Source organism: Nomascus leucogenys, chromosome 22a, assembly GCF_006542625.1.
Source record: "Nomascus leucogenys isolate Asia chromosome 22a, Asia_NLE_v1, whole genome shotgun sequence".
In the NCBI taxonomy this organism is placed as follows: Eukaryota; Metazoa; Chordata; class Mammalia; order Primates; family Hylobatidae; genus Nomascus; species Nomascus leucogenys.
The window spans coordinates 56598351-56618492 of NC_044402.1; the positions used below are offsets into that span (position 1 = coordinate 56598351).

Consider the following 20142-nt stretch of genomic DNA (forward strand, 5'->3'; position numbering starts at 1 on the left):
CAGTGAGCAAAGATCAAGCCACTACACTCCAGCCTGGGCAACAGAGTGAGACCCTGTCTCAAACAAACAAACAGAAAGCCCTGTGCTGGCCAGGTGTAATTTGGGGAGACCCACCATTGAGATGGGCTCCCATATTCTTTTTTTTTTTTTTTTTTTTTTTTGTGATGGAGTTTTGTTCTTGTTGCCCAGGCTGGAGTGCAATGGCATAATCTCGGCTCACCGCAACCTCCACCTCCCGGATTCAAGCAATTCTCCTGCCTCAGCCTCCCGAGTAACTGGGATTACAGGCATGCGCCACCACGCCCAGCTAATTTTGTATTTTTAATAGAGACGGGGTTTCTCCGTGTTGGTCAGGCTGGTCTCAAACTCCCAACCTCAGGTGATCCGCCCACCTCAGCCTCCCAAAGTGCTGGGATTACAGGCTGAGCCACCGCGCCCGGCCAGGGCTCCCACATTTCTATAGGAAAGCTGGAGTTCTTTTTTTTTTTTTTTTTTTTTTTGAGATGGAGTCTTGCTATCACCTAGGCTGGAGTGCAGTGGCGTGATCTCGGCTCACTGCAGGCTCTGCCCCCTGGGGTTCACGCCATTCTCTTGCCTCAGCCTCCCAAGTAGCTGGGACAACAGGCGCCTGCCACCTCGCCCGGCTAGTTTTTTGTATTTTTAGTAGAGACGGGGTTTCACCGTGTTAGCCAGGGTGGTCTCGATCTCCTGACCTCGTGATCTGCCCGCCTCGGCCTCCCAAAGTGCTGGGATTACAGGCGTGAGCCACCGCTCCCAGCCGGAAAGCTGGAGTTCTGAAGCGGCAAAGGCCAAGTGTCCACATTTAGTCCCCAGAGACAGACATGTTGGACATTGGAGGATGGTAATCAGGATGGTTTGACCTGTACAGATTTGATGGTGGCTAATTAATCCTAGTGTCCCTAGGAATAAAATAGATGGGCAACCAATAAAATATCACTTGATCTATAGAACAGAAAAATCCCAGGTCTGGTGGCCAGCAATCTGACTTTGTTTCAGAATAATAGTCACAGCCTCTCACCCAGTTTTTGGACCTAAGGCAGTTCATGGGCCCAGAGCCCCTGAACTGAATCATGGCCAGGGTCCCTTTGAGATAAAATCTTGCAAAATTTCATGTGCATGTACTATAAATCTTCTCCAAAGCCTTCCTCAAAAGACCCCGCAGCCACTTACTAGGGTAACTGTATCCTGGGAAAAGGAACATTCTCAGACTTTTTGGAGATGACTAGATTCTGGCTTTGAGTTGCCATTGATTTCTGGAAACCATACGAACTAGTAGGGGCATAGAGGGCTCAGATGATAAATGCAATTTTGGCTAAAGTCAAAAGCACAGGGAGTCAAGTAGGAGCACAGACCCGTTCTGTGCTTATTTCCTTAGCTCTCGAATGGGTACTTGGCAAGTGGCAATTGGATCCTCACACTGGGCTGGGTGCGGTGGCTCACACCATAATCCCAGCACTTTGGGAGGCTGAGGCAGGAGGATCACCTGAGGTTAGGAGTTCAAGACCAGCCTGGCCAACATTGCAAAATCCTGTCTCTACTAAAAATACAAAGAAAAAACAATTAGCTGGGTGTGGTGGTGGGCCCTTGTAATCCCAGCTACTTGGGAGACTGAGGCAGGAGAATCACTTGAACCTGAGAGGTAGAGTTGCAGTGAGCCGAGATGACACCACTGCACTTTAGTGTACGTGACAGAGTAAGACTCCATCTCAGAAAACAAACAAACAGCCGGGTGTGGTGGCTCATGCCTGCAATCCTAGCACTTTGGGAGGCCGAGGCGGGCAGATTCCCTGAGGTCAGGAGTTCAAGACCAGCCTGGCCAACATGGTAAAACCCCGTCTCTGCTAGAAATACAAAAAATTAGCCAGGTGCAGTGACGTGCACCTGTAATCCCAGCTACTCTGGAGGCTGAGGCAGGAGAATCGCATGAACCCGGGAAGTGGAGGTTGCGGTGAGCCGAGATCATGCCACTGCACTCCAGCCTGGGCTACAGAGCAAAACTTCATCTCAGGAACAAACAAACAAACAAACAGAAAAACAAACCTGAATCCCTGAATCCTCATGTTGGCTCTCAGAACCATTGAATAAAGGCTGTTGTGGTATGAAGGATCACAAGAAAGGAGCCAAGAGCTTTCTCTCTCTCTCTGGATGGTAAACTAAAAGTAATGCTGCATGCTGGGGTAACTTCAGGGACGAGGCTGCCTGTCAGACCCTCATTTTTGTTTTTTGTTTTTTGAGACAGGGTCTCACCCTGCTGCCCAAACTGGAGTGCAGTGGCATGATCATAGCTCACTGAAGCCTTGAACTTGTAGGTTCAAGCCACCCTCCCACCTCAGCCTCTTGAGTACTGGGACTACAAGTGCATGCCACCATGCTCAGCTAATTTTTGTACGTGTGTACAAACAGGGTTCTTGCTCTGTTGCCCAGGCTGGTCTCGAACTCCTGGACTTGTCATTCTCCCATCTTGGCCTCCCGAAGTGCTGGGATAAAGACCCGCCACACCTGGCCTCACACCCGGCCTCATGCCCTCATTTATCTCACTTGTTTGGCTTGTGCAGAAGGCAGAAGGCTTTTAGAGAATTTCTGTAATTTATTGTAAACATAATCAGATAGTGACTCCAACTGTAGCTGCTGTGCCAGATGTGATATCTTTTTGGAGCAAATCAGCATATTCCCGCGTCCCTTGATATACCACTCTTGATCTGGCAAATGATTTTTTTCTCAATAACAATTTGCAAAAGTTAACAAAAGCCTTCTAATTTCATCTGATAGGCCCAACAGTATACCTTCGCGGTCTTGCCTCAAGGTTGATAACCCTCTTGTTCGCCCATAATCTAGTCTGCAGAGGTTTTAATCATTTTACTATCTCACAGAACATCATTGCATGAATGATAGTGTTTTCTTTGGAACTGATGAGCAGGTAGTGGCAAGGACTTTAGATTCCTTAGTAAGGCTTAAGCAAGTCAGAGGGTGGAGATAAATCTGGCTTGTCCTAATTTTTTTTTTTTTTTTTTTGTTTTGAGACGGAGTCTCGCTCTGTCGCCCAGGCTGGATTGCAGTGGCGCAATCTCGGCTCACTGCAAGCTCTGCCTCCCGGGTTCACGCCATTCTCCTGCCTCAGCCTCTCCGAGTAGCTGGGACTACAGGCGCCCGCCACCACGCCGGCTAATTTTTTGTATTTTTAGTAGAGACGGGGTTTCACCGTGGTCTCGATCCCCTGACCTCGTGATCCGCCCGCCTCGGCCTCCCAAAGTGCTGGGATTACAAGCGTGAGCCACCGCGCCCGGCCTTGGCTTGTCCTAATTAACACAACATTCTAGAACTACAGATTCATCATGATTGGGGGTAAAGTGTTCTGCTGATTTTAGTGGTGGGCCAAAGGAGCCACTTTGGCTTAGAGCAGGACTCAGCAAAGTATAGCCCTGGGGCCAAATTTGGCCTGCCATCTGTTTCTTTCTTTTAATTTAAATTGTATTTTTTGAATCGGTATTATATGCAAATGGTAAAACATTCAAAAGATAAAAATGAATATACAGTTGAAAGTAACTCTCCTTCTTCCTAACTTCCAACTAGCCAGTTTCCTTCCTCAGCTGCATCCACACTTGCTGGATTCCTACGCTGCAGGAGATGGTGAGATTCTAATCATAGAATTTTGTTTATTGCCTACTCCAACGTCATGAAGATTTACTCCTATGTTTTCTTCTAATAGGTTTGTGGTTTTGGTTCTCACGTCTAGGTCTTTGACTCATTTTGACCTAACTTTTGTATGAGGTAGGGGCCCAACTTCATTCTTTTGACACACAGATATCCAGTTATCCTAGCACTGTTAGTTGAAGACTGTTTTCCTCATTGAGTGGTCTTGGAGCCCTTGTCAAAAATCAGTTGACCATAGATATATGGGTTTATTTCTGGATTCAGTTCTATTTGATCTATATGTTTATCCTTATGTCAGTACCACACAGTTTTGATTATTAGAGCTTTGTAGTAAGTTTTGAAAGCAGAAGTATGAGTCTTCCAACTTTGTTCTTCTTTTTCATGAAGACTTTGGCTATTCAGGGTCTCTTGGATTTCCATATGAATTTAATTTAATTTATTTTTTTGTGTGACAGAGTCTTGTTCTGTTGTCTAGGCTGGAGTGCAGTGGCATGTTCTCAGCTTACTACAACCTCTGCCTCCAGGGCTTAAAGGATTCTCGTGCCTCAGCCTCCCGAGTAGCTGAGATTATAGTCATGTACCACCACACCCAGCTAATTTTTGTATTTTTAGTAGAGATAGAGTTTCATCATGTTGGCCAGGCTGGTCTCAAACTCCTAACTGCAAGTGATCTGCCTGCCTCGGCCTCCCAAAGTGCTGGGATTACAGGCATGAACCACCATGCCTGGCCTCCATATGAATTTTAGAATCAGCTTGTCCATTTTCACACATACAAAAAAGCAGGTGGAATTCTGATAATGATTATATTGAGTTGTAGAGTGATTTGGGGAGTATTGACGTCTTAACAATATTAAGTCTTCCAATTCATGAACACAAAATTTTTCCATTTATTTAGGTCTTTTTATTCATTTACTTGTCTATTTATTTAGGTCTTCTGTAATTTTTTGGATAATGCTTTGTAATTTTCAGTGCACCTGTCTTGCACTTCTTCTGTTAAACTTACCCCTAAGTATTTTACGATTTTGATGCTATAGTGAATGAAACTGTTCTTAAAATTTTATTTTCATTCGTATTGTCCATTGCTAATGTATAAACATACAACCTTTTTTTCTTTTTAAGAGACAGAATCTTGCTATGTTGCCCAGGCTGGCCTCAAACTCCTGGGCTCAGCAATTCTCTTGCTCAAGCAGTTCTCTTGCCTCAGCCTCCCTGGTAGCTGGGACTACTCACATAAACCACCATGCCCAGGTAAAATACAGCCAATTTTTGTGTCTTTATCTTGTATCCTGCAATTTTGCTGAACTCTTTTATTAGCTTTAATTTTTTTTTGTGACAGATGCCAGATTTTTTTTATAGACACATGGCGCCTCATAGTATAGACCATACTTCCAGTTTCCCTTGCAGCTTGATATGGCCAAAGGGTTAAGTTCTGGCTAATGATTATGAATGAAAGTAATGTGTGCAACGTTTTTTTTGAGACCAAGTCTCACTCTATCACCCAGTCTGGAGTGCAGTGGCGCGATCTCGGCTCACTGCAACCTCCGCCTTTTAGGTTCAAGCGATTCTCCTGCCTCAGCCTCCTGAGTAGCTGGGATTACAGGTGCCTGCCACCACGCCTGGCTAATTTTTTGTATTTTTAGTAGAGACGGGGTTTCACCATGTTGGCTAGGCTGGTCTCGAACTCCTGACCTCAGGTGATCCACCGGCCTTGGCCTCCCAAAGTGTTAGGATTACAGGCATGAGCCACCACGCCTGGCCTAATGTGTGCAGCTTTAACTTGTGCTGGCCCATCTCTTCTTTCCTGTTCCTCTTGCCTAGAATGCTGTCAGCCATCTTGGCCTGTCTTGCAAAAATCTGCCATCTGTTTTTATAGAGTTTTCCTGAAATATAGTAGGATTTCATAATCTTGTCTTTCTGGAATTGGTTTTACAGTCGCTGGTGTTAGAAGCATCGTCATCTTTGGTTTTACTTACATTAATTTCTGTCCCAGGCTGGCAGCTTGCTGCTTCTGTCCAACAAGTGTTCTTTTGGTAGCAACAGCAACACACATATTGTCATGGACTCACTGATCATGAAGAACAATCAGTTTCATTAGACTTATCTCTCTCTCTCTGTCCCTCCTGTAATTTTCCTTCCTGTTCTGGAACACTATGCTTAGTTTTTTGGTTCCTCTGCAGCTAAAAGCTCCTGCCTGCTCCACTCTGTCCTCTTATTCATTCTCTCTGGAGTCGGTGCCTCGTGCTCAGCCCCTCCTCTGCTGATGCAGTGTTTAAGGGTCCTTCTCCACTTCCATGGTGGCCAAATGCTTTGTGTGTGATGCCTGCTCTTGTCCAACTCACACCACACCACTCAGTTTGCATTCGAAATGGCCTCTTTTTCAAGTACAGTGTTTTTATTTTTATTTTTTAATTATTTATTAATTTTTTTGAGACAGAGTCTCACTCTGGCTCCCAGGCTGGAGTGCAGTGGCACGATCTCAGCTCACTGCAACCTTCGCCTTTTGGGTTCAAGCGATTCTCCTGCCTCAGCCTCCCGAGTAGCTGGGATTATAGGCACCTGCCACCATGCCTGGCTAATTTTTGTATTTTTAGTAGAGATGGAGTTTCACCATGTTGGCCAGGCTGGTCTACGAACTCTTGACCTCAGGTGATCCGCCTGTCTGGGCCTCCCAAAGTGCTGGGATTACAGGCGTGAGTCACCGTGCCTGGCCAGCATAATGTTTTTAAAGATTTATCCTTGTTGTCTATATAGGAGCATTTTGTATTGCTGAGTGGTATTCCACTGGGGGGATATGCCTCAGTTTGGTTATCCATTCTCCTGTTGATGGACATTTGAGTTTTTTTCAAGTACAACTTTATTTTTATTTTTATTTGAGGTGGAGTCTTGCCCTGTTGCCCAGGCTGGAGTGCAGAGGCATGATCTCGGCTCACTGCAACCTCTGCCTCCTGGGTTCAAGTGATTCTCCAGCCTCAGCCTCCCCAGTAGCTAGGATGACAGGTGCCCACCACCATGCCCAGCTAATTTTTATATTTTTAGTAGAGATAGGGGTTTCACCATGTTGGCCACGCTGGTCTTGAACCCCTGATCTCAAGTGATCTACCCGCCTTGGCCTTCCAAAGTGCTGGGATTACAGGTGTGAGCCAGTGTGCTGGGCCATTTTTAATTTTTGTATAGAGATGGGGTCTTGTTATGTTGACCAGGCTGGTCTGGAACACCTGGCCTCAAGCAATCCTCCCATCTCAGCCTCCCAAAGCGCTAGGATTACAGGTGTCAGCCACTACATCTGGCCAGTTTAAGTACAACATTTCTTAACCAGTATTTTGTTCTTGAGTGATCGTTTTTTTCCTCCCTCTCCACTTATTTCTTCCAGCTTAATCCTGGCTGCCTGTTAGAATCACCTGGGGAGCATTTAAAATCCCAGTGATCAAGTGCCCCTCAGACCACTTAGCCAAGGAACTCTGGGGGTGGGGCCCAGCATCAGTGTTTTTTTCAAGCCCCTCCAGGTGACTTCAATGCACAGGCAGCGAGAACTCCTGCATGAAGGCTTCTGGAGAAGTAGGAAGGCTTAGAATGTCGCTCACTCATCTTTCACTTCCTGTAGTAACTGTTTTGTTCTCTTAAGTCTGGTATGTTTTGTTTTCTTGAATTTTAAGGTGTTCAGACTTAATCTTCTCTCTGCTTGGTTTTGGGGTTCATTAAGCGTTTCTCTTTTCCTTCCTAAAGCTTTACTAAATTTCTTATTATAATCTTTTCATGAAGTACTGGCTTTCCATGTCTTTTTTTTTTCTGGAGACAGGGTCTCACTCTGTCGCCCAGGCTGGAGTGCAGTGGCGCGATCTTGGCTCACTGCAGCTTCCGCCTCCCGGGTTGGTTCAAGTGATTCTCGTGCCCCAGCCTCCCAGTAGCTAGGATTACAGGTGTGTGCCAGAAGGCCTAGCTAATTTTTGTATTTTTAGTAGGGACGGGATTTTGCCATGTTGGCCAGGCTGGTCTGGAACTCCTGACCTCAAGTGATCCACCCACTTTGGCCTCCCAAAGTTCTGGGATTACAGGCGTGAGTCACTGAGCCATGCCTTCTTTACATTCTTTTCTTCCTCGGTTCCCCCAAATCAGGGGCAGATTTTCTCTCATGTTTGCTTCATATCCTTCTGATTGTAGGTAAAATGACCTCTTTGATAAATTCTCCCTCTGTAGCTTGATTTCTTCAAAATATATCATAACTTTTGCTCTTCTGTTAATAAAATGACATTTTTACATAACTTATTTTTTAAAACATTTCTGCAGAGCCTGATGTTGAATCACTTCAGATCTTTTACTCTTTGTGGAAAAGAATGGTCCCGAGAAGAAAATGGCAAATGCACCGATTCTCATTAGAGGCTCCCAAGGTGCCCCAGGAAAACCAGGGATTCAGAATCCAAAACAACTGCACTCTGGTTGGCTGGCAGGCGGGCACCTCTTCTGTGTTGTTTCCCAGCCCTGTTCTCAAACACTGATGCCTTTCAGCTCATGTGCAAACCACAAGCTTCTCCTGACAGGTGGAATTTCCTCAGGACTGTCTGTCTGAGGTCTTGTTCTGCCTTCTCTGGTGGTGTCCTGTCCCTGTCATTTCTCTTCTGGGCCCTGACCCTTGTGCTCTTATTCATGGTTGTTCAGTTCCAGTGTCCTCCAGACGTTGTTGCTTGCTCCTGTGTGGGTCTCGGGGCTGGCCAGTGACAACGGTTTCTCCCCTGCAGGTGAGTCCATGTCTGTCTGCACCTGGATGGCATCACCTCCAAGCAGAAGCACTCCCACCCCACCTCTCCACCTCGAGGACGCCATCTGGAGGGGTGAGTTCCAGGGTCAGGGAACGCTTACAGGAGGGTGGAGGAGGACTGGGCGGCCTGGAGCAGGGGCCCAGGACCATGTTTAAGAGCTGGGGAGGAGGAGGGTGTGAAGCAAGAGGAGGAGCGGATGGGGATGGGGGGGGGAGAGGAGGGTGTGAAGCAAGAGGAGGAGCGGATGGGGATGGGGGAGGGGGAGCAGGAGGAGAGGATCTACTTGCGTCTCCAAGATTGGTTGCTGTTATTATCTGGTTCTAGCCATCAGGCAAGTCTTTACTGGATTACCTCCCGCCTGAACTATTCCCTTCCTCTTATCCGCAGGGCAGGGCAGGGTGGCTGAGCCCCTGCAGGCCCCAGCCCTGTGACTCAGCCACGAAAGCCCAATCTCCAGCCCAAGGGAACCAAGGGTATCTTCTTCATCACCCTTCCAGTCCTCTTCCCCTTCACCAGGCTACAGCCTCAGCTTGGCCCTCACCTCCACTCCTCTCCCCTCTCCCCTCTGCCCCCATTCCACTTCATCTCCCTCCCTCGCCTTAGGGCACCCCTGCCTGCTCCTTATGCTGGAGTTGATTTTCTACCATCTCAGCCAAGAGATCTCATCACCTAAAAAAGTGATGTGAACCTTAAGATCACATATGTCATATGGGGGTGAAGGTGGGGGTGGGGGCACTAAGGGCAGGGCAGCAGGTGGGTCAGCCCCAGGTGCTGGCAATAGGCGGGAGACCAGGTCTGCAGAGAACCTAAAAACAATAATGCGACTGATTAGCCCGTCTCTAAAAACAATAATGCAACTGATTAGCCCGTCTCTTTATCGTAAAACCCTGTGCTGGCAATGCTAAACAATGTTGGTGATAAAATGTTCCTCTCTCAAAATCTTTTGTTAGGATCTAAGTTTTATATAATTGCTTTGGTCATTGTTGAGTTTCTTTCCCTTTCTTTCTTTCTTTCTTTCTTTCTTTCTTTCTTTCTCTCTCTCTCTCTCTCTCTCTCTCTCTCTCTTTCTTCTTTTCTTTTTTTGAGACGGAGTCTTGCTTTGTCGCCAGGCTGGAGTGCAATGAAGGAATCTCAGCTCACTGCAACCTCCACCTCCTGGGTTCAAGTGATTCTCCTGCCTCAGCCTCCCATGCCCAGCTAATTTTTGTAGTTTTAATAGAGGCAGGGTTTCACCATGTTGACTAGGCTAGCCTCAAACTCCTGACCTCATGTGATCCGCCTGCCTCAGCCTCCCAAAGTGCTGGGTTTATAGGCGTGAGCCACTGCACCCAGCCTTGAGTTTCAATTAAAAAAAACAAACAAAAAAACCCCTCTGTCTTCGGGGAGGGAGAGCATCAGGATAAATAGCTAATTCATGCTGGGCTTAATACCTAGGTGATAGGTTGATAGGTGCAGCAAACCATTATGGCACACATTTACCTATGTAACAAAACTGTACATCCTGCACATGTACCCAAGAACTTAAATGAAACTATTAATCCGCTATATCCTTCAAATTAGCATATTTTAATTACTTATCCTTTATATTCTACATGGAAACTAATTCGGAAAATTACGGCCCCCCCCCCGCCCCCCGCCCCCCCCCCCGCCACCACAACAAACACAGGTACTTATTCAGAGAGTAGGTCCCTAAAGATTTAAAATGCTTTCTGCTCTCTTCAGTGTGGTTTGTTTCTTTAGCCCCACTGTACAACATACTCCTGCATTTAGTGAATATGAAATAAATGATGGTACACAGAGTGTATAGTAGTGATTGTACGCTGTGCTTGTAAAAATGATTAAACAACTTGAATCATTTCAATTCAATTAATTATATGATTGCTTAGAGTTTTAATTTGTTTTTAATTCTTTTTTTTTCTAGTTGAGATGGGGTCTTGTGATGTTGCCCAGACTGGACTGGAACTCCTCGGCTCAAGCCATCCTCCCGCCCTAGTTTCTTTTTCTTTTTTCTTTTTTCTTTTTTTCTTCTTTTTTTAGACAGTCTCACTCTGTTGTCCAGGTTGGAGTGCAGTGGCACAATCTCAGCTCACTGCAACTTCCACCTCCCAGGTTCAAATGATTCTTGTGTCTAGACCTCCTGAGTAGCTGGGAATACAGGTGTCCACCACCACGCCCAGCTAATTTTTGTATTTTTAGTAGAGACAGGGTTTCGCCATGTTGGCCAGGCTGGTCTCGAACTCCTGACCTCAAATGAACCACCCGCCTCGGCCTCCCAAAGTGTTGGGATTACGGGCATGAGCCACCGCACCTGGCCTGCCCTAGCCTCTTGAATAGATGGGATTACAGGTGCCTGCTGCCATGCCTGTAATCCCATCCCAAATCCATAAATTCGGCTGTTTTTTGAATTTAAAACAGCAAAATAGAATGTCAGCCTAAGGTGTAGTTTTTTTAAATCAGTATAAATTTTAATGGGTACGTGAAATCTTTCATTTGATTGAATAATATTTTTAAAATTTGAAGTTAATCTTTTGTTTTAAAATTAAATAATGAAGAAGAAAATAATTATTACTGAGAACATGATTATTAGCTGAAAATCATTTCTTGTACAGAGAAGGGGGCATTGGAATTGTCCCCCAGGGTATGAAAGGTGTGAGTTCTATGCTGAGCGCAGGCGTGGGAGCCCTTGCTCAGCCATCCCGGGAGCTCTACTGTGCCAGACTATTAGCTTGGGCTTCCCATCCTGGATGGCTGAGCTTCACCTTTGAATATTTTCCTCAGGAGGAGCTCACAAGAGCAACATTCCTTGAGTTTTGCCTGTTCAGAAATGTTTGGGCTGGGTATAAACGTCTTGGGTTACATTTGCATCTTTCAGGATTTCTAGGTGTTGTTTGCTCCGCTGTCCTATAACATTGGGTCGCAGTTGCAGAGATGGGTGAGCCCCGCACATTCTTTTCTTCTTACAGGTGATTTGGTCTGTTAGCCTGTCAGTTCAAAGAATTGTATCCTTATCTTTGAAAGTCAGTTCATTTGGAAATGTTGACTGTTTATATCCACTTTTACTGGGACATGGCCTTGGAAGATGCATAATCCTGTTTTCTTAGTGCTGGAAACAGTTTCAGGATTCTGTCTTCAAGTTTGTTCCTTTGTTTCCTTAGGAACTACAACTGCGTATCGATTAGCGATCTTGTCCATTTGCCATATGTCATTTCCTTTTAGCTATCTAGGAAGAAGAGCTTATAGGGTAAACTTCCCATTTAACTACCTCCTTTCCATTTGCTCACTCACCTTGTTACAGTCCTCCCTGTGTTTTTGGTGGCATCTGCTTTTCCTGTGATACTTTCCATTTTCTCTTCTCCTCTGTGCTGCTTTAATTTTTCTCTTCCACGTATTTCCTGGGTTTTGCCAGCTCTTTCTGTCTCTCTTTTTTGAGACACAGTCTCACTCTGTCACCCAGGCTGGAATGCAGTGGCACAATCCTAGCTCACTACAGCCTAGCACTCCTGGGCTCGAGAGATCCTCCTGTCTCAGACTCCAAGTAGCCAGGACTGCAGGCCTGCACCACCATGCCTGGCTTTTTTTTTAATTAAAAAAAAATTTTTTTTTTCAAGATGGAGTCTTACTCTTTCGCCCAGACTAGAGTGCAGTGGTGCTTTCTCGGATCACTGCAATCTCTGCCTCCTGGGTTCAGGTGATTCTCCTGCCTCAGCCTCCCAAGTAGCTGGGATTACAGGTGCCCACCACCAGAGCCGGCTAATTTTTGTATTTTTTTTTAGTAGAGATGGGGTTTCACCATATTGGCCAGGCTGGACTTGAACTCCTGACCTCGTGATCCACCTGCCTCAGCCTCCCAAAGTGCTGGGATTACAGGCGTGAGCCACTGCACCTGGCCATTTAAAAAATACATATCTATAAATTTTTTTTTTAAGAGATGGGGTCCCTCTTTGTCACCCAGGCTGAAATGCAGTGGCATGATCATAGCTCACTGCTGCCTCAAATTCCTAGGCTCAATCAATCTTCCTCACTCAGCCTCCTGAGTAGCTGGGACCACAGATGCATGTCATGCCCAGCTAATTTTTAAATTTTTTGTAGAGATGGGATCTTGCCATCTTGCCCAGTCTGGTGTAGAACTCCTGGCCTCAAGCAATCCTCCCATCTTAGCCTCCCAAAGTGCTAGGATTACAGGCAAGAATCTACTAGGCCTGGCCTATTCTTAATTTTTTGTAGAGATGGGGGGGGGGGTCTCACTATGTTGCCCAGGGTGGTCTTGAACTCCTGGCCTCAGGTGATCCTCCCCACTCAGACTCCCAAAGCACTGGAATTACAGGCATGAGCAACCATGCCTGGCCTTAGTTTCTTTCTTTTTTTTCTTTTTTTTTTTTCTGAGACAGAGTCTTGCTCTATCACCCAGGCTGGAGTGCAGTGGCATGATCTTGGCTCACTACAACCTCCACCTCCCGGGTTCAAGTGATTCTCCTGCCTCAGGCTCCCAAGTAGCTGGGATTACAGGCACTTGCCACCATGCCTGGCTAATTTTTGTATTTTTAGTAGAGACAGGGTTTTACCATGTTGGTCAGGCTGGTCTCGATCTCCTGACCTCAAGCAATCCACCCGCCTCAGCCTCCCAAAGTGCTGGAATTACAGTCGTGAGCCACCGTGCCTGGCAACCTTAGTTTCTTATTTGTGCTTTGGCTTTATGGAAGAGTTTATTTTTTAAAAAATTTTAAATGAAATACTTATTTGAATTTTTCACCTGCTCAGTGGTAAAAATTTTCTAATAAGTGTTCTTCGGTTTTTGCATATTTATCTTGTTCCTTTCTTCCTTTTTTCTTTTTTTTAAATTTATTTTTTATTTTGTAGAAACAATGTTTCCTTATGTCGGCCAGACTGGTCTCGAATTCCTGGGCTCAAGTGATCCTTGCCTCTTAGCCCCTCAAAGTTCTGGGATTATAGGCATAAGCCACCACACCTGGCCCCTTTCCTCCTTTTTTCTTCTAGTGTCTTTGCATAGATCCCCTACTGATTCATCTTTAATTTATTTGAGAGGGTGAGCTTTTCAGGTGGGGTAAGACCCAGGGCCTTTTCCAAGGAGTAAGTCAATGCTGGGGCAGAGCTGTCAACTGCCAGGCTGACTGTGGAAGGCACGCCCCAACATGCACACAGAGCCCCTGGGCAAAGGCTTGCTGGTTCCAGGTGGTGACAGAAATCTGTGTAATCATTAGCTGACCACTAAACTAACCAAGAAAAGACTTCAGTAGCCATATACAACACAGAATATAGACTTCATAGAATTAAGTCAGAAAAGTCACTAAGCAAACAACAGTAATTACAACAAATCCTGAGGAGAGAGAAGAATCTATTTCTAGAGCTGCCACATCTTATTATTCAAAATGTCCATTTTTCAAAAAAATTATGAGACATGAAAAGGAAAAAGAAAGTATGGCCCATACACAGGAAAAAAAGCAACCAATAAAAACTGTTTCTGAGGAAATCCAAACAATGAACCTACTTGAAAAAAATACTTAATCAGCTATTTCAAATATGTTTAGCCAGGCACTGTGGTGGGCACCTGTAGTCCCAGCTACTCAGGAGGCTGAAGTGGGAGGATTGTAGGAGTTTGAGACCAACCTGGGCAAAATAGTGAGACCTCCATTTCAAAAAAAGTTTAAAGAACTAAAGAAAACCGTGTCTAAAGAATTAAATGAAAGTATAAGAATAACTTACCAAACAGAATATCAACAAAGATAGGAATTATAATAAAGAACCAAGTAGAAATTCTGGAGTTGAAAAGTACAATAACTGAAATGAAAAATTCACTAGAGGGGCTCAACAACAGATTTGAGCAGGCAAAGAATGAGTGACCTTGAAGATAGGTTAACTGAGATGATCTAGTTTGAGGAAGGGGGAAAGGAGAGAATGAAGAAAAAGGAACAGACTAAGATCTGTAGGACATCATCAAACATACCAACATACACAAAATGGGAGTCCCCAAAGGAAAGGGACAGAGAAAGGTGAGGAAAACATTTGAAGAAAAAAGTGGCCAAAAGTGTCTCATATTTTATTAAAAACATTGTTTACTTCAAGCAGAATAAACTCAAAGACATTCACACCTAGACACATTATAATCAAACGATTGAAAGTCAAAGCCAAAGAGAATTTTGATGGCCGGTTGCTGTGGCTGATGCCTGTAATCCCAGCACTTTGGGAGCCCAAGTCCAGTGGATCACCTGAGGTCAGGAGTTCTAAACCAGCCTGGGCAATATAGTGAGATCCCATCTCTATTAAAAATACAAAAATTGGCTGGGTGTCGTGGCTCACACCTGTAATCCAGCATTTTGGGAGGCCGAGGTGGGTGGATCACAAGGTCAGGAGTTCAAGACCAGCCTGGCCAAGATGGTGAAACCCTGTCTCTACTAAAAATACAAAAATTAGCTGGGCGTGGTGGTGGGTACCTGTAACCCCAGCTACTTGAGAGGCTGAGGCAGGGAATTGCTTGAACCTGCTTGAGGAGGTGGAGGTTGTAGTGAGCCAAGATTGTGCCACTGCACTCCAGCCTGGGTGACAGAGTGAGACTCCATTTCAAAAAAAAAATTATCCATCTCAAAAAAAAAAGTATCTGGGTATGATGGTGGGCGCCTGTAGTCCCAGCTACTTGGGAGACTGAGGCAGGAGGATTGCTTGAATCTGTGAGGTGGAGGTTACAGTGAGCTGAGATCGTGCCACTGCACTCCAGCCTGGACAACAGAGTGAGACTGTCTTAAAAAAAAAAAATCACAATTTTGAAAGTAGCAAGAAGTAGCAAGAGAGAAGCTACTCATTGCAGACAGCCATCCTCAATAAGATTCACAAGTAATTCCTCATCAGAATCTATGGCAGCCAGAGGGCAGAGGGAAGAGGGAGAAATTAAGACATTCCTAGATAAACATATATCGTCTCTACAAAAAAAAGAAAAAAAAAAAAAGCCAGGCATGGTGGTGTACACCTCTAATCCCAGCTACCCAAGAGTCTGAGGCAGGAGGATCACTTGATCCTGGGAGTTTGAGGATCATGCCGCCGTACCTCAGTCCAGGTGATGGAGTGAGACCCTGTCTCTAAAAAAATTTTTTAAAATGAAGATCTGAGCAGGAGTAGTAGTGTGCACCTGTAGACCCAGCTGCTCCGGATCCTGAGGCAGGAGGATCACTTGAGCACAGGAGTCTGAGGCTGTATGTGCTATGATCATGCCTGTGAATAACCACTGTACTCCAGCCTTGGCAACATAGTGAGACTGTGTCTCTGGGGAAAAAAAAAAAAGGAAATATTTTAAATCAATAACTTAAGCTTCCATCTTGAGAAACTAGAAAAAGAAGATCAAACTAAACGAGAAGCAAGTAGAGGGAATAAGATCATAAAAGTTAGAGTAGAGATAAATCAAATAGCGAATAGAAAAACAGTAGAGTAAATCAATGAAACCAAGAATTGGGTTTTAAAAAGATTAACAAAATCGACAATGCAAAGCTACTCTTCTCCCATCACACAGTCTGATTTCTGCAAATATGGTGTTTCAGTTATCTATTGCTGTATGCCAAATCACCCCAAAACGTAGTGGCTTAAGACAGCAGCAACCATTTAAATAAAAATTCTGTATTTTAGGCAGGCTCTGTGGGTATGACTCAACTCTGCCTCCACATGGTGGTGGCTGGAATTGCAGCCATCCAGAAGCTCAACTGGGCTGTAACTTCCAAGATGTTCCACTCACAGCTGGTAGTTGGTGCTGTTAGCTAGGGCTACAGTTCTGGGCTTTTCCTTGTTCCATCTTGGGCTTCCTTACAGCATGGCAACTGCATTCCAAGAAGGAGTGCATTCCAAGAAGGAGTGGAAGCTGCCGATGTCCTGGAGACCAGCCTTGAAAAGTCACACAGCATCACTTCTGACACCTTCTATTGGTCAAAGTGTGACACAGCCTGTCCAAATTCAAGGGGAGGGGAAACAGACTCCACTTTTTCATGGGAGGAGTGGCAAAGAAATTGCAGCCATCTTTATTCCATCACATATGACTTGCCTGCATGATTCCTCAATTGGCTGCTTTTCCTTTGTTCCTTGGGAGCAAAGCAGACCCAGGGGTGTTCTGGCAGCTGCTGTTGATCTCCTCCAGTTGCTGCAAATAAGATTGATTGATTTTATTTATTTATTTATTTGAGATGGCGTTTCGCTCTTGTTGCCCAAGTTGGAGTGCAATGGCGCGATCTCAGCTCACTGCAATCTCTGTCTCCTGGGTTCAAGCAATTCTCCCGCCTCAGCTTCCCGAGTAGCTGAGGTTACAGGCATGCGCCACCATGCCTGGATAGTTTTGTATTTTTAATAGAGACGGGGTTTCTCCATGTTGGTCAGGCTGGTCTCAAACTCCCAACCTCAGGTGATCCACCCACCTGGGCCTCCCAAAGTGTTGGGATTACAGGCGTGAGCCAACGTGTCCAGCCAAGATTTTATTTTTATACACTAGGGTGTGCCCCTCGCCCTCAAGACATGCACTTTGCTGCTTCTCACATTTGGGTGTGTGTAGGGGGATGGGAAACCAGGCAGAGAGGTCATGGGCACAGACTCTGGGGCCAGATGGCCCGGGTTTGAATTCTGCCCGTGTCATCTGCTTACTGCGTGACTGTGCGCAGTCACGTCATCTTTCTGAGCCTCAGCGTCATTGCAAATGCTGTGCAAGTGTTTGCTTCTGCAGTTGCTGCTGCTCTGACTATCTGCAGCCACAGGCACCCTCTGTGATCTTCTTCCTGTCCCTCTGCTGGATCCTTGCTGCTTTCAGCACTCTGGCCTATTTTAGAACTCAGGATCTCGGGTAGCTTCTAGGTTTACTGGAAATGGATTTTATGTTTCTGTATCCCATTCTCCATGTTGCTTCTCATGATTTTTGAGAGGAGGGAGGAGAATGCTAATTTTATTCTACCATACACAAACCAGAAGTCCAACAAAAATAATTTTTTTTGAGACAAGGTCTTGCTCTGTCACCCAGTCTGGAGTGCAGTGGTGTGATCTGGGCTCACTGTAACCTCTGCCTCCCAAGTTCAAGCAATTCTTGTGCCTCAGCCTCCGAAGTAGCTGGGATTACAAGCACGGGTCACCATACCGGGCTATTTTTGTATTTTTAGTGGAGACGGGGTTTCACCATGTTGGCCAGGCTGGTCTTGAACTCCTGACCTCAGGTGATCCACCCACCTCAGCCTCCCAAAGTGTTGGGATTACAGGCATGAGCCACCGTGCCTGACCCAACAAAAACAATTTTGAAGAGGAACAAGAATAAGCTTTCACCACCAGCTATCATGATTAAAACTATGGTCTTGGCACATGGATAGCTGTGTGTCTTCGTCTCTCTTTCTCTCTCTGTATCCATCCTAATGGAACAGAATTGGCAGCCTAGAAAGAAATCTAGCGGGTGCAGGAGTTTGGCTCTGACAGAGGTGGCATAACAAACCGTGAAGGAAAGAATGGACTAAGTGGTACGTGGTGCTGAAAAAGCTAATATTAGATCCTTACCTTCCACCATACAAAGTACATTCTAGACTAAATACCTATGTAGTGTCCATTTAAATATAGAGGGCCTAGCCGGGTGCAGTGGCTCACACCTATAATCCCAGCACTTTGGGAGGCCGAGGCGGGTGAATCACCTGAGGTCAGGAGTTCGAGACCAGCCTGGCCAACATGGTGAAACCCTGTCTCTACTACAGATACAAAAATTAGCCAGGTGTGGTGGCACACACCTGTAATCCCAGCTACTCAGGAGGCTGAGGCAGAAGAATTGCTTGAACCCAGGAAGCGGAGGTTGCAGTAAGCTGAGATCACACCATTGCACTCCAGCCTGGGCAACAGAGTGAGACTCCATCTCAAATAAATAAAAATAAATAAAAAATAAAAATGGTGGGCCTAACATACACTCTTCTCCCCATGGAAGCCCCTTTCCTCTGAAAAGACAGTCAAGGAATTTAAGAAATATAAAGCCAAAAGGACAAAGGGAATGAACAGGACAGGAGAGAGCAGCACACAGCGCTGGCAGAATTTTGGAAGCTGGAAAGGGGATGGCTGGAGGGTGACAGAGTCAGCAGCAGGGAGAAGGTGGCACCAAGTATGCAGAGGACCTGGCCAGCCAAAAGGAAGTGGGTTTGTAATGCAGAGCCTGCACAAGGCAGCAGGTGCTTCTGAAGGGCGGGGGTTCAGCATGGGGCTGAAAGAGAGGAGAAGCTGAAAGTCTTCCAGAGACCACTCTCATCGCATGCAGCCAGGCACTGCCCCTCCCTGCTCCAAGCAGAACACTGGCCTCTTCTCTGGCAAGGCTGTGCCATATACATGCTCGATTTGGTGACCTTGGCAACCCCAGACTCAGCTGAGGATGGAGGGAGGTAACAACCTGGAAAGAGCATGGGTGAGTGGACGCTGACTTCCAGGAAAATTCCTCTCTGGGGAAATGGACCAGCTCAAGAGGAAAGAGCCACAGAGACTTCCATTCTGGGGCTTCCCAATAACCTTTCTTTTCTTTTTTCTTTTTTATTAATAGAGACAGGTTCTTGCTGTGTTGCCTAGACTGGCCTTGAACTCCTGGGCTCAAGCAATCCTGCCTCTGCCTCCTAAAGTGCTGGGATCACAGGTGTCAACCACCTTGCCCAGCCCCCAATAACCTTTCATATGACAAGTTGCTAAGCCTCATCTATAATCAAGAACATAGAAATCAAAGCAACAGTGAGATATAATGTCCCATAAAATTGGAAAAAAGTAATGGATTTGCTAAAACCAAATGGTGGTAAATATGTAGGAAACCCGAACTCATATTCACACTGATGGTTGGGTAAACCGGTACAATTACTTGGGAGTTTGTCAATACCTAGTGAAGCTGCAGATGCTTAGACCCTATGTAAACTTTCATACATGGACACAAGGAGACAGGTGTACAAGGATATGTGTCATAGCACTGTTCACAATACTAAAATTTGGAAACAACTGTGCCCCAAGAATGGAATAAATATAGTTGATAAGTTGTCTCTTTAAAAAAAAAAAAAAAAAAAAGCTCTTTCGCCATCTTTCCACGACGCCACAATGGTGTGCATCAATGTCCTGGCGGATGCTCTCAAGAGCATCAACAATGCCGAAAAGACAGGCAAACGCCAGGTGCTAATTAGGCCGTGCTCCAAAGTCATCGTCCAGTTTCTCGCTGTGATGATGAAGCATGGTTACACTGGTGAATTTGAAATCATTGATGATCACAGAGCTGGGAAGATTGTTGTGAACCTCACAGGCAGGCTAAACAAGTGTGGAGTGATCAGCCCCAGATTTGATGTGCAACTCAAAGATCTAGAAAAATGGCAGAATAATCTGCTTCCATCCCAGCAGTTCGGTTTCATTGTACTGACAACCTCAGCTGGCATCATGGAACGTGAAGAAGCAAGACGAAAACACACAGGAGGGAAAATCCTGGGATTCTTTTTTCTAGGGATGTAATACATATATTTACAAATAAAATGCCTCATGGAAAAAAAAAAAGACAGGGTCTTGCTCTGTCACTCAGGCTGGAGTGCAGTGGCAAAATCATGGCTCACTGCAGCCTAGAACTCCTGGGCTCAAGCGATCCTCCCACCTCAACCTCCCCAGTAGCTGGGACTAACCATGCCACCCTAACCATCTAATTTTTAAATTTTTTGTAGAGATGAGGTTTCACTACGTTTCCCAAGCTGGTCTCAAACTC

General features: G+C 45.5%; 1 pseudogene; it reads left to right on the top strand.

The window, feature by feature from the left end:
- The first annotated feature begins 19496 nt into the window (after window positions 1-19496).
- On the top strand, window positions 19497-19898 carry LOC100599210 (annotated as a pseudogene).
- Window positions 19899-20142: the final 244 nt, after the last annotated feature.